Below are 14775 nucleotides of genomic sequence, written 5' to 3' on the forward strand. Positions count from 1 at the left end.
TATGTAGGTCACTCCAAGACTTTCCTTGAAGAGATCAGCAAGTTCATTGGCCCTACTTTTTTAGACACTTCATGGTAGAACAATCCTACAACTTTGCACAGTAATTTCATCCCGGGGTATACTCATTTTATCAATGGGAAGTCCTTACCAAACCCTAAATCCTTCCAGTCACATGATTTCAACTCCAAGGAAGAAGAACTCATGTTCTGCTTTGAAGTTGTCAGGGTACTGACCTGAGAAATCAAGGCGCTGCCTACCCGTGGACCCCACACCCTCAGCTCTGTGTTCCTAGCACTGGTAGAAGTGGGAGCTGATTTGCCTACTGATTAGTAGAAGTGTTTGCTACGTGGTGTGGCACAAAACAAGTTACCAGTTTTCTTTGGATTTCGTGGTGGGCATCACCTGGTGGCAGGCCGTGAGTTGTTTTCCCTGTGTGGAATCTACAGGGTCTGGCAGAAGTAATGCCACTGAGTGTGGCTGGTAGGGGATGGGAATGTGTTGCATGAGAGGGACAGCAATTTGAACATGTCACCTAAAATGTCATCTGGTGTGCCTGAGTGTGATATTATTATGTTACAGAAGTACATGCTTATGATTTTGTAATAAAAGATTTTTATGTAATAAAAAGGGGGCGTTCTTTGTGTCAGACCCTATATTCCATTTTCTTACATCCTTCTTTCTCTTCGTTAACATTTCTTCCTCATCCTCATTCCATGTGGCTTAGGTTTCCTTGACGCCATCCTCTAACTCCAGGGTTTAGCCCAAACTTCATTGTAGCCACTTAGAGTATTGCATTGTACTGGCCACAGTGACCAGCTTGGGAAAAGGGAAATTAACTCAAGTAAGGCCAATGAGACTCAATGTCAAGACTTTATTAGAACTCTCCACTGGGATTCTGAGGTACGGGATGCTCTAAGCCTGGTGCTGTTGGAGAGTAGAGCCAACCCAGGGGCAAGCAGAGCTGAGGAGGACGAGGAGGACGGGGGCTCCAGAGAACCACTCTTGTTAGTCCCACTTGAACTCTGCATCCAGTCATGCCTGAAGCTTTTACATTATGTGGACTGATACATTCTCCTTTCATTTAACCTCATGTGAGTTAGTTTCCAGTCACCTGCAGTTGGAAGAATCCTGCCGAGTACAATGTGACAGTGACCTCAGTTTACAGTTATCTGTGTTCTGACCCCCATGTCGGTTGCTCTTACCTTTCCCATTTTGCTAGAAGACAGAAATGAAACCCCAGTATAGGTCAAACCTAGTAACTACTGCTAATCTACTAAGTGCTCTCTGAGCAAAGCTGGATCCAAAACATTTGAGAGATTAAGTGTAAAGCATTGAACATGTAGCTCTAGCAAGTGAGATATTTGTTCATTTCAGGCTCTTTGAGCAGTCAATTTTGCCTTTAATTTTAAATTTAGGTTAGGCTATTAAAAATGTCTCCCAAACTCCATTATCGTTGAAAAGGTAAGCTGGAGAATTTCTTCTGAGTTAAAAACTCATTTGCAAGACCTCAAAAGAAGTGAGAAAAAGAATGAGGCCCACTAAACAATGTAATCAGCGCATATTCTTGGGAGAAAGGCTCGATGAATTTCAGGTTTATATTTTCTGGTTTGTTTTCCAAAAGGACAGAAAAGAGGGTAAATAATGCCAGTTACATTATTTTATTTTCTTACTCCTATAGGTATTAAAACTAGGGAAAGATAATGTTATTTGTGCGTGTGTGTGTGTTAAGGTTGTCATGGTTATTTGTGGTGCCTTAAATCTTAAAAAAAATAAAACCTCAACTGTAACTTAAGAAAAGGAGAATAAGGCCCTGACTACAGAATAACACAACGTACAATGCACAGTAGTGATGATACCATAGCTGTAACAACCTAAGCTTACGTAGATTAAAAACTGCTTATATGCCAGGTCCTGTACTAGATGCTTCATGTGCACTGTTTCGTTTATCCCTCAGAACTATCCTGCCCATCATCTTGTATGATGAGGCTCAAAGATACTACATACCTGTCCCCTGGCCTCCAGGTTGCTTAGCTGGGAAAGCCAGAATTCAAACCCAGGCTGTCTGTTTTCAGGGCTTACTTACCAAAGGATACTCTCTGGAGTTTCAATCCCTCCTTTGTTCCTAAATGTACAGAAATCTGCCTGAGGATGTTTTGCTTGCCCTACATGATGATTTTTCAAAGTTGAAGCCAGTATTAAAAGTCAGGGTGGTGGAAGGATCGTTACCATCAGAATGTACAGTTCTAGATTTTCATGAAAGTTTGGCCCTCCTTTCCCCAGAGAGGTAGGGATTATGTCCAGCTGACCCTCCTCGATGGGGCAGGTCCACATGTAGTTGTCCCGCTTCTCTGCAAGTGCTCTTCTGGTTCCCTGGGTTCCCTGCATGTGTCCCTCCTCCCATTTGTCTGTCCTTTGTCTTTCAGGAAACACAGGTCCAACTGCATCAAGCCTGCTGAATGCCTTCCATGGTCCCGTGACCTGAAAGTACCTCATGCTCTGCTCCACCCCACCTTGCCAGTGTCTTCTCTGGCCTTTCGCCTGCCCCGCTCCCGCTAGCCTGTCCTCCAGCCCTGCTGGCCTCCTCACCACCTGCCCGAGGCACCATGCCCGCTCACAGATCTGTGTGTTCATGCCTTTCTCCTGCTGTTCTCGTGCTATCAACGTCCTTCTGCTCTTTCTCAATCATTACTTAATTTTTAAAAGATTTTATATATTTACTTTTAGAGAGAGGGGGAGGGAGGGATAAAGAGAGGGAGAGAAATATCAGTTGCCTCTCACAAGGCCCCTAACAGGGGACCTGGCCTGCAACCCAGGCATGTGCCCTGACTGGGAATCGAACTGGCAACATTTTGGTTTGCAGGATGATGCCCACCCACTGAGCCATACCAGTCAGGGCTCCTCCTCATACTTTCAAATCTATCTCCAAAGTCAGTGCCTTGGGAAATAGAACCTCCTCGCCTGGGATTCCCCTTGCATACACATGGAGAATCTATGTGTTTCTTCTTCTGTGCCTCTGAAGCCCTTCACATCCTCAGCTCCTCCCCAGCTAACCACAGTTTACCTCCAGTGAACTGTGGGTCTGGCTCTCCTGCTGGACTCTGAGCTTTTGAAGGGTAAAGGCCATGTCCTACTCCCTTTGCATTCCCAGAACCTGCTACTATGACTGGCACAGACAAAGGGCTGAAACAACGTTAGTCCTTCCCTCATCCCTTAATGGTTGTGGCTATCTCACCATCTCTGAAATTGCTCTGCTTAACTCAGCAGCGCTGGAACCTGGGACATAATAGGTGTTCAATTAACCTGTGTTGCACTACTGATTGAGTGAATGTATGGCAGGCATAGCAGGTCTTCACCTGTGTCTGAGCCCACTCTGAGTTGGGCCTTCCTAGACCCTTCTTCATCCCTACTCGCTCGGGTGTCCCAGCTGCCAGCAATACTTGTTGCCTGCAGACTCTGCTCTTCTAATTATTAAACCAACGAGAAAGTCAACTTGCCAAAAATATGAAGAACTTTGTTTACTCAGGAACCCACACAGATTATAGCCAGTGATCTCAGACACAATGGAGTTGAACAAAATCCCAGATTTCCACGGGACGTCAAACTCCTTCTGCCTACCAGCTTCCTGTCCATCTAGTGGGGGTGACGTCTGACTGGCCTCCCCCTCTTGCCTGAGTTCCCTACTGGCCCAGCAGGTGTGGGTTGCTGGCACCTGGCCAGCTCCTCCATGTCCATCTTCACAGCTCCTATTGTCCCTCTGATTGACATAGCACTGGCTGCTGCTATGAGAGTTCTGCTGCCACATTTTGTCTGGTCTCGAACACTGGCGGGGACTCAACTCACTAGCATGCATACTTCTCTCTGGAACATGGTGATTTACATGGTAAACACTCCATTGGAACAGGGTGGGGAGGACGGGGTAGGGGTCCTTCTCTGCTCCCGCGCTAGGTACCGACTGCGAGCTCCAAGGTGCCCAGTGCTGCCAGGAACCCCTGGCATGTCTCCCGAGATGTCTTTACTTCTTCCTGGCTCTTCCCAGCTTCTGCTTCCAAGGTGAAGTTGTCTCTTTGCTTTGTCTTCTGAAGACAGATCTCAGGCTTCCTAGTGCTTCCAGTAACTATCTAGGTAAACTAGCCCTTTTACAAAAAAACAAACAAAAAAGTCCCTAATATTTTCAAGTCAAGATAATAATAATCTTATGACACCCATTTGGGTTTTCAGTTCTTGGCTGACACACATTTTTTTTCTTTTTTAAAAAAATCAAGCAGGGATACAGGCAACAGACTGATGGTTGTCAGAGGAGAGAAGGGTTGGGAACTGGGTAAGAAAGGTGGAGGGATTGAGATGTATAGATTGGTAGCCACGGGCATGTAAAGCACAGAATAGGGAATATAGACAACGATATTGGAATGACTCTGTGTGTGCCATCCTGGAGAGGGGCAACACTCGGTAAGTGTATGACTGTCTAACCACTATGATACACACTTGAAACTAATACCAAATAATAGGGATGTAAACTGTACTGGGAAAATACAAATTTTTGAAAATGGCAAAAAAAAAAAATTCAACAGGGAGACCACCTCCATTCCTAAATGTCCACATCACAGAAGGAGTCCACGGCCTACTCTCGTGAACCCAAACTAGTCCCTCCCTCTCACCCGGTAAAGCGCCCAGCTCCCTCCTCGAGAATGAGGCGGTTGCTTGTGGTGGCATCCTGTGCTAACTGTCCTTCTCTGAGCAGGGGCACAGACAGGCAGGCTTCCTGTGCATTCGAAAGCATCCTTCATGTTTCCTGACGGAGAGCAACTTACTGGGAAATTGCAACACTTCTTCAGGCTCTTTCCTTGGTTAACGGTACAAATGATCTTCGTGAGAAGACGCTGCTGATGCTTAATGGTCTCGGGCCCTGAAAATGTGAATGATGGTTTATCAAACCCATTCCTCCCCAGACGAAGGCTGGGTTGTCGCAGGAGGGCTAATCACTAGCCGTCCAGGCCTGCAAAGGTGTTACAGGAATATTTTTTTGTTTTGTTTTGTTTTGTTTCTGATGCAGGAACCTGATTGGCCACACCTTTTTTTTTATTGTCTGGCTGATGATCTTCTCCAAAACGACAGAAACAACAACATCCAGTCTGATTTCTGAGTCTTACAGGCCTGAAATCTCCCCAGTTGTTTCTTGTTTCAAAGATCTCTTCCTTCCCTTCCCAGTCCTCTAGGTGGGGCACTTTCTCTGCCTCTCCCTCTGCCCCTTTCCTTTGGGTAAATTACTGCTAGAAATGTCATGTCCAGGAAATATACCCATTTCTGTCCCTCACCCCTATCTTCCTGTGTCAAAGTGCGTCCCTATCTCACACAGAGGTAGTGTAACTTAATGGTGAAATGTGAGGATTCTGAAGTTAGAGAAATCTGGCTTCAAATCCGGGCTCAGCTCCTTCTGTCTATATGTGGCACTGGATTATTCCTTTAACTGTTCTGAACTTGGCATCCTTGCTAACTGCCGATAGGACACTACGAGGACCTACCCGTGCAGTTGTTGTGAAAGGACTGAACGAGCAAATGGACGTGCACTGATGGGCGCCGTGCCTGAGGCGCTGGGACACTGGAAATGGTGTCAATTATTGTTACTGGCTTCATGACGGAAAGAACCATTGTGGGAGCAGCAGGCCAGCCTTCCAACGCTGCTGTGCTTTCAGCAGCTGCTCAGTCCTCACTCACTGATGTGTGGGTTGCGGGACGCCGTGCCAGCAAGTCGGCTTTCCACGTCTGCAAATATATTCCAGATGCTTAAGACCTGCAACGGTTTCCTGCGCAATAAAGCCTCAGGAGAGAATCATCTCAACAGTGCCAATTAGGTTTTATCTCTAAAATTATAATAACGTGTATTATACCACACGGGGAGTTTTTTTGTTTGCCTCGGAGCCAATAGAAATGTTAAAATTGATAGCTCCAAGGAGGAGGGGATAGGAAAGCATCCCTTCCCACTGTGTCGCCATTTTAAAAAGCTCCCTGTAGGGTGGCAGTTACACGGAATCCTCATTAGCCCCGGGACAAGCTGAGAGATAGCAGTTTAAATTGTCCCAGCTTTTGTCATGAGGAGCACCATCAGCTTGGCTCCTGTGTCTCTCCCCTCTTCACACCCCCTCCCTTTTTTTTTTCTTTTAGCGTTTTCTTACTTTCTGGTACCACAGAATGTTCCAGACTCATTTGTATTTCCTCTGCTCCTGCCCTGGAATGAACCACTTCTCCTTAGGAGCCCTGGTTTCTTTTATTGGAGAGTGGTGCTTAGATGTAAAGAAAAAACTCATTATTGTTTTCCTTGACACTGCACACAATACTCTGAACACTTCTATGTTGCAGACACCAAAGGTGGGGAGATTTTTCTATGCCTCAGGCATTCTGTGTCACCAGGTGGGTGTCCTGCGATTGAATTCAATTCTGACACGATCTACCTGGGAATGGTGTCAGATCCTACAGGTTAAAGGCTTAATTCTACAAGACCGCCTCCCACCACACTTCCACCCCCAACCACAAGTCCAGATTGTCCCCTGTGCTGCTGACCAACTAGCTATCGATTGGAAATTCCCATGACCCTCTCCTCGGGTTTGATTGATATACTGGAGAGGCTCTCAGAAGTCAGAAAAAGTTTATTTACTAGATTACAAGCTTATCATTAAAAAAGGATCAACAATTTTTTTATTGTTGTTCAATTACAGTTGTCCCCATTTTTCCCCCATTGCTCTCCCCTGCCCTGCCCACCCCCCATCCCATTCAATCCTCCCCCCACCCCCATTGTCCTTGTCCATGGGTTAAAAGGATTTTTTATAAAGGGATTTTCAAGAGGTTTTAGTTTTAGTTTTAGTTTTTATTTATTTGTTTAAAGATTGTAGGTAGTGGTTTAAAGAAAAGACTTTGTGAAAAGCAGTCAGTAAAATGGCTACCAAACCAGTTTCTTTCACAGAAAGTGTCTCTTCCTTTAAGTGTTTCTGAAACTTTCTTAGACTTTCTTAGCATTCCAAAGAGTCTAAGTTATACATATTACTACATATTACTTGCTGTCACTTAAAATCTTGGGCAGAACGGCCCAGATGGAAGAGATGCCTCAGACAAGGCATGGGGAAAGGGACTGTAAGCTTCCACACCCTGTCCCCGGGTGCCATTCCCCCAGCACCTCCGTGTGTTCACTGACCTGGCATCTCTCCAACCTCCTTTGGGTTTTAAGGAGGCTTCGTTACATAGCCGGGGTGGGCTAATCATTGACCATTGGTGATTGAATTCCATCCTCGGCCCCTCTCCCTTCCTCAGAGGTGGGTGGTGGGGGTGGAGCTGAAAGTTCCAACTCTAATTTTAGAGTGGTTGCCCTCACAACCAGCCCCCACCCTCAGGGCTTTCCACAAGTCACCTAAGTTCTCGGGACACAAAATGAGACAAGCAGGGAAGCAAGAGCTGCCCCTGGGAGGGAAAAGATCAATAACCAGTGGGTCCCCCAAAACCAAATTCACAAGAGTCACAATTGAAAGAATTAATTCTTACAAATGTTTTTCTCCTGCTAACGTGAATTTGGGAAGGAAAAGTCAAAGTGAAGTTTTATCTTGCTCTCTCAACTGGGCATTCCCAGATGGAGATCTGGGAGAGCTGACTTTGCTGAGAATTCTCATCCTCCGCCAGCTTCTGTCAGATTTCCGGGATCCCATCTGCAGTCGCTGGGGCAAGTGGTGTGTCCCAGAAGGTCCCATCTGAGTTGCCAAAACTGTAGAGGAGAGAAATTTTTCTCTCTATCCTTCTGAGGTCTTGGTTGAGACTCCCTGTAATAAAAGAAAATTTAGCCCTGGCTGGTGTGGCTCAGTGGATGGAGTGCTGGCCTGTGGACCAAAGGGTGGAGGTTTTCTGGACTGCTTAACAAAACCCAGAGGATATGAGAACATGCACTACATCACCGAGTTAGCTCAACAGCTCCCAGTTCTCACCTTCCACAGCAGAGTATTCTGGGAGTAGGAGGGTTCAGGCAGAAAGACAAACATCACTTGGAGGATACTATTCAAAGCAGCCTCCAGACACACAGCTTGGGTGTTGTTCTAAAGAACCAAGGTTGTGGCTCTTAAACGCAAGGACGGGCAGCAGGGGAGCCACCCCGCATACTGTTTATTATCCCCGTACACCCTTAGGTTGATTGGGGATAGTTTAAGACCAGAGGGATGAGAATATCATTTTGTGCCTGAAGACACTGGGAGAGGGATAGCAGAACACAGGAGTTAGCCAACGAGATTTGGACTGGGCATCCTTCTTTCCCTAAAGGATATTAATGAAGATGTCTGTAAAACAACAGCTCACATACATACAATGATAAGAAAAATGTAGACTCTAAAAAGAGTTGGTTGAGAAATCGTAGGTGAACAGGAGTTGAGTTTGAAAGTGAGGTGGAGGAAATATTTGAACAAGAATGGGATCTCTCTTACTCATGAACTCAAAGGTTTACAAATTAGAAGCGGGTCTGTCAGGGGCTGACAGACGGAGGAAGATGACAGGGGGCTCTGTTAAGGGTGAACATGCTGGGTTCCCCACTCGAAAGGGCCACACCTGCTGGTGAACACAGACCCCCTGTCCCGCCTTCCTTCAGCTGCTTTTAGGAAATGCTTATGATGTGTCACAAAGCTCTTAAAATAATATTTACACTTGCCTAATAAACACTTTTGCTAAATTATAAGTATACCCCGAGTACACTGCATAGCAGAGTAGATTTTAAAAGCTGCAAAATCATCTCAGCGTTTGCAGGAGGTTTTTAAACCACACTTGCCTTCCTTCTGGTGAGCGCTGGGTGGAGCTCTTAGCTAGATTAAGTAAAAGTGTTGTCTAGGAAGAAAAGGAAGCTACTTTAGAGTTTGCATTTATGGAATATCTATCCATTTAGTCTCTCTCTGGCACAAAGGTCATCCAACTTCTCACTAAAAAAGAGAGAATAAGAAAAGAATTACACCAACCCTCAATCAGTAATAAAAGGAAGATGTGAGAAGCAGGGTACAAAGAGAAGAAGCAAGGATTTGGGAATGGAAAGCTGTCCTGTTAGTTATAAATTCAGCTGACAGTGAATTTAAGCATAGCTGGGGGCTACAGCCTTCTTCATATTTTAAAAACCTTGTTCCTCAGCAAGGTGAATGTCTCTTGGGCCTTCAGGTGGTTGAGCTGGCCTAACCAACAAAAAAATCTGAATGGGAAAAGGCCATCGCTCCCAGGGTCTCTCTGTGAGTTCCCTGCGGGGGGCTGTCTGCCTAGGCCCTGCACTCTCCCTGCTGCCTGCGAGTCTGCCAACAGGGCAGGCCTGTCCTTGGGAAGGGCACCCTCAAGCCACAGCTGCTCTGTCTGCGCCTGGTGGTTAGTTTGATTTGAAGAGAAGTTGGGAGTCAGTCCCATCTGGGCCCTGGATTCAAATCTCGTTTACCAGTTAAGCTTTTTTATTATTAAAATGTTAGGGATATTTGAATATCTAGACCCCCCCAAATAAAATAGCATGTGTAAGTTGATACATTTTAAATCAGAAGAAATTCTTTGAAAATTATGTAATTAATTCAGAAACTTTGAGAGTGTGGCTCAGGCATAACATTTTTAAAGATTTTATTTATTTACTTCTAGAGAGAGGGGAAGGGAGGGAAAGAAATATCGTTGTGCAAGGGATCGGTTGCCTCTCACGCCTCCAAGTGGGGACCCTGCCTGCAATCCACACATGTGCCCTGACTGGGAATCGAACCAGCGACCTGTTGGTGTGCAGGCCGGCGCTCAGTCCACTGAGCCACACCAGCCAGGGCAGGCATTAGCAATTTTAAAAGCTCCATGGATGTTTCTAATGTACAGCCAGAAGTGAGAACCAGTGATCTACACTGCACTGGATTTAGGGGACACCAGCCCTCTTTGGCCCAGGGCTTCTCAAATACGCAGGTACATAACAGACCTTCTCTGAACGTCTGCAGCAGCTGCGTAGCTGGTGTCTCTGTTTTCTTCCTCACATCTTCCTCTCCCTTTTTGTTTATAAAGCTTCTTCAAATAACCTTAGTTAATAGTGACAGAAACAACCCATATACCAAAATAATGTATTCAAAATTCTAATTTACTTTTTAAAGAAAATATTTTGTTTTTTAAAGAAAGCTGGAGGGCCCTGACGGGTAGCTCAGTTAGTTAAGAGCATCATCCCAATACACCAAGGTTGCAGGTTGGATCTCTAGTCAGGGCACAGACAGGAAGCAACCAATGAATGCATAAATAAGTGGAACAACAAAGCAATGTCTCTTTTTCTCCTTCTTCTTTCTCTCTAAAAAAATAAAAAAAAAAAAGAAAGTGGGAAGGACCTAGGTGAAAGTAACTAATTTAAGTCAATTGCATAAAACTCACCTAAGAATCTGCATTTTAACAAGTGTCCTAGGTGATCCTGCTGCAGGTGATCCCCAGCCCATTATTGATACCCTGACACAACACTGATTTCTAAGGTCCAAAGACTCAGTAATAACCAAGGAATATTTATGTTTTAAATACATATTAGCCAGCATTTACTTCATGCCTCAAATCACTGTAGGAGAATTAAAAATAAAAACTAATAATAATTAATAATAATCCCCATTACAACCTTAGGAGATGAAGTGTGTTGTTGCCCCAATTTTTACAAATTAGGAAACTGAGGCACAGAAAGGCTAAGTCACTTGCCCCATCCCCTACAGCGAGGAAGTGGATTTGCACCCAGCATTCTGACTGCAGAAGTGGTGCTCTTAGCTCTTCCCCTGTACCACCCTTTGCACCAATACATGTAAGAAAGGGCGCCTTATTCCCAGCTTGATTTTCATTGTGCCTTTCCAAGGAACCTGAAAGGAAAACAGGACTACACGACCGTGTGAAACACACAGGAAATATTTTACTAGCTTCCAGACAGAGAAAAGGGTAGAGTAAAAACTTTTCAGTAGAAATCCACAGCCCTCCTCAGTGAGCCCACTCGGGCACTTTGTAGCCCCAGTCATGGTAGCTCCTGCAGCCTCTCGGCCTCAGCAGGTACTGCCACCCCCAGTGGCCGAGCATCTCACAGAGGACCCAGGAGCCCTCCAGCACGTGCAGGGAGTGGATCTCACTGGAGTGGAAGTGGTCGTAAAGCGAGGAGCAGTCCTCAGTGAACTCCACCACCTGGCCTCTGTAATCTTCCCTCTCGTACAGTCAGATCCTGCGGGAGCTGGACTGTGGATTCAGCAATCAGTGGACGAGGAAAAGTCAGGAAACCCAGCCTTTAGCAAATAATGATACACAGCCCTGGGGGGATGGACATTTCTTTGCCTTTTCTGTATCAAATGTGACCAAGATAAGGAGAGAGAGTTCCAACGCCAGGGCTGCCGTGCACGGTTGGATAGGTCAGACATAGGAAAACTCGAGAAGGCACATGGACCGTGGTATGAATGATGCTCTCTAGAGTTTTGTAAGCCACAACCTATATCGGCCATGCCGGCTCTATTCAGTACCATTCTTAACAATTTCATATGTTTGTTTTGCTCTCTCCTTCATAAACTTATGGCGGTCTGGGGCTCTCCATATTAGATGATATAAAATAATAACACATTAAAATGAAAAGACAAATATATCACTGCCAAAAAGCATTATTTTGACTCTTAACAGCTTCGTGGAGGCTGAGGAGGGAGAAAGTCAAGTTGCTTTTCCTTAAGTGGGGGCAGACTGGGGGCAAGTAAGCGTAGGCAACTCTTTAATGTCCTTCTTTCTGCTCTAAGTCCCGTTACTCTAAAATTTTGAAAAGTGGGAGCCATCGTAAAGATTAGGTTTCAGTTCCTCATTCTACTATACGGTTGGGCAGAATAGTTTTAGGTAAATTAATAATATTGGAAGCTGAAGCTCACGAAACAGGCCTTTACGGATGGATAGATTATAAAACCTTTGGAAAAATGGAAAGGTAATCTCTTAGTTCCTGTCTGTCTTTCCTTGAGCACTTGTTCTTTTATCTGCTTGTTCCTTCCCAGCAGGTACCCATTCAACATCTTCCTTCTTCCACCATTAAATCCTCTTTTGGGGAGATTCTCATAAGGAATTCATTCTGCGGTATAAAAGACTGCTGATAATGCATCGCCGTGGCTCGTAAAGGACTTACGTGCACATTTTCTAACTTGATCTTCACGGCAGCCCGGAACACGCGGAGCGCCATTTTCAGCCTTTTCCTTTTTTATGAGAAACTAAGGACAGAGCTTGCAGCCTGTAATTAGAAGTGTCAGGACTGGAAAGGGGCAGCCTGGATATTCAGTCTGAGCTCTAGAGCAAGGCATTAAACCCACTCTGAGAGGGTTTAAAACTTCACCAAAAGTGGTACATTTTCCCCAGGACTCTGTCATAGTCTAACTGGAGAGTCCCTAACGGTGGCATTCAGGGCTGCTGGGGCGTTATTTGGGTAGGAGTGAGCTCTATAGGAGCTATTGGAGTCACATCGTTGGTTACTTGTTTGGCCTGATCAAAAGGGGGGACTTGAGAGACCCCTGATGTTTATAATAAGAGTTTATATTTGGGTGAGGGATGGCTTGTCCTGTGCCAGATGAGTGGCTTTCATCCTCATCACCACTGTAGGAAGTAGCTACTCCCATTAGCCCCAATTTACAGACAAGGAAAAACGGAAACAGTCGGAGTAGCTATCCTAAGGCAACCCGACGGTAAGGAGTTGCTTAGCTGTCACCCTGGCCTTGACAGTCTGAACCCTGTCATGCACTACTTCTTCCCAACAGAGGCAAGTTTAATTTTAACAAAGCAAAATAAGATGTCCAATTAAGAGCATTCCATCACATACTTTCTCAGCGTAAGAAACGTTAACGATACTAATAAAGGGGAAAAAAAAAACCCACAGCCAGAGAAAGAAGGCCACCATCCAACAGTACCAGTGAGTACCCGTGTGACTGCAGGGCGCAGAGGGACCAGGGGGACTGGACTCACGTGGGGGATGAAACAGCAGGAGCGCACGGAGTCGCTGAGGCCCATCCACTGCTGATAGTCCGGGTAGTCGCTGCACCGCAGGAAGTACTGGTGGCCCTGGTAGTTGGGGCGCTCATACAGCATCCAGCAGCCGCTGTCCACGCGGATGGAGCTGCAGCGGCTGAAGTAGGGCTGCAGGTTGGGGTGGTCGCTGCTGGACTGGTAGTGGTATCCCTGGAAGCTCTGGTCCTCGTGCAACAAAGGGAATGAGAGGCTCAGAGGCCTGGGCCCTCGCCTTCCCCGTGGCTGGTGGGCAGCACGCTGCGGGGCCAGTGGCTGGGCGGGCTGGGCGGCGGGTCTATATAGCAGACGGGCTGCTGTGTTGGCAGGAACAACACAAAAGGGGCCCGGGTAAGGGTGGGGGGCGGGGTAGTTGCTTAATGTATGTTTTCTATAAGGTTCTCCAGGCCTTTCAACCTGATGACCTGGGTTAAAAGCAATTTGGTGTCCCTCAGGCTTTTAAATGGAATCTATTCAATAAATTGGAACTGAGCAAAGGCACTTAACCGAGTTAGTAATTGTAATCAAATATTTTGTCTTTTTAAATTTCAAATTGATCTCTTTTTGAGTAACAACGCAGGGGAATGACCAGGTCTGGGGTCAGAATGAGCTCTAGCGTGAGGCGTTTAGATCAGAGAGCGTGTTCTCGGTGAGAGAATGTGGAATATGGGGGTGACCTGCCTTCCCCACAGAACGTTTAAAGAAGGATGGGGTTTCCTCCGAGAGAAAGTCTCTGGGCTCCTACCTGCTGCTAAGTGGGTGTAGCAGCTATCGCTGACAGCTGAGGAGGGATAGCAGGGCGTAGACCCCGGGGAAGCCTCTTTGGGCGCCTGGCTTCAGCTCTGCTCCTGGAGACTGAGCGGGCGGGGGACATCTGCAGACACGTCTGCCCGGCCTCAGCGTGTGCCCCCCACCGCACAGGCCAGGAAAGCCTTCGGAATTCATGAGGTAACTCTGGTGGTTGTGAGTCACACTGCAACTATCTAACTAATAATTTTGCAAACGAAGCGCTAAACTTAGTTCTAGCTGCCGACAATGGCAAGATAACATACAAATATGACAGATTTAAAATTCTACAATTCTGTCTTCTCTGCTTTTTCCAGTCCTGGTTGCTCTCTAGTTAAGTTTCTGGTTCCAGGGACTGGGATCTTCCTTCATTCCCCCAATACCTGCCCCCACCCCCCTAGCAGCTCCTAGTGCCCCACTCTTTTTAGAGTGGAATTTCTCAGTCTCATCCCATTTTAACAATTTGATCCCTGGCTGGTTGTTTACAATGATCTCAAAGTAAGAATCTGTACGCAAGGGCTATCGTTACTGTCACAAGAATCTTCCTGGTTCTGAAATGGAAACTCACTGGTCTCTGAGCTGTGAGTTGTGGATTCTGACGTCACTTTTACTCCTAATTGTTTGACATTAGAATTTTCTGTAAAATTCTTTGTAAAAATTTCCCTTACCTAAAATGAGTTATCTAGGTTAGATGATCTCTAGGTCTAAAATATGTTACACATTATAAAACTTCATAGTGGCTTTCTTTCCTAATTCCTCCTCTTTCCTTCCTTCTTTTCCTTCTTTCCTTCTCTCTCTCTCATTCTCTTTCTCTCTCTCTCTCTCAGCATTTTCCACTACGAATTTCTTTGCAACTCTGAATAAAGTTCCAAACAGTCACCTCAGGAAAATTCACATACACTTTGTATCCTGTAGAAATGTGTGTTGAACTACACATAATAGAACACAAAGGTTACAGTGGCATAAACACATGCAGGTGTATTTTACTCCCATTACAGAAAGTCT

General features: G+C 45.7%; 1 pseudogene; it reads right to left on the reverse strand.

Moving 5' to 3' along the window:
* Window positions 1-10930: 10930 nt before the first annotated feature.
* LOC112307935 (gamma-crystallin F-like) lies at window positions 10931-13929 on the reverse strand (annotated as a pseudogene).
* Between the last annotated feature and the right edge of the window lie 846 nt (window positions 13930-14775).

Source organism: Desmodus rotundus, chromosome 2 (assembly GCF_022682495.2).
Source record: "Desmodus rotundus isolate HL8 chromosome 2, HLdesRot8A.1, whole genome shotgun sequence".
NCBI classification, from domain to species: Eukaryota; Metazoa; Chordata; class Mammalia; order Chiroptera; family Phyllostomidae; genus Desmodus; species Desmodus rotundus.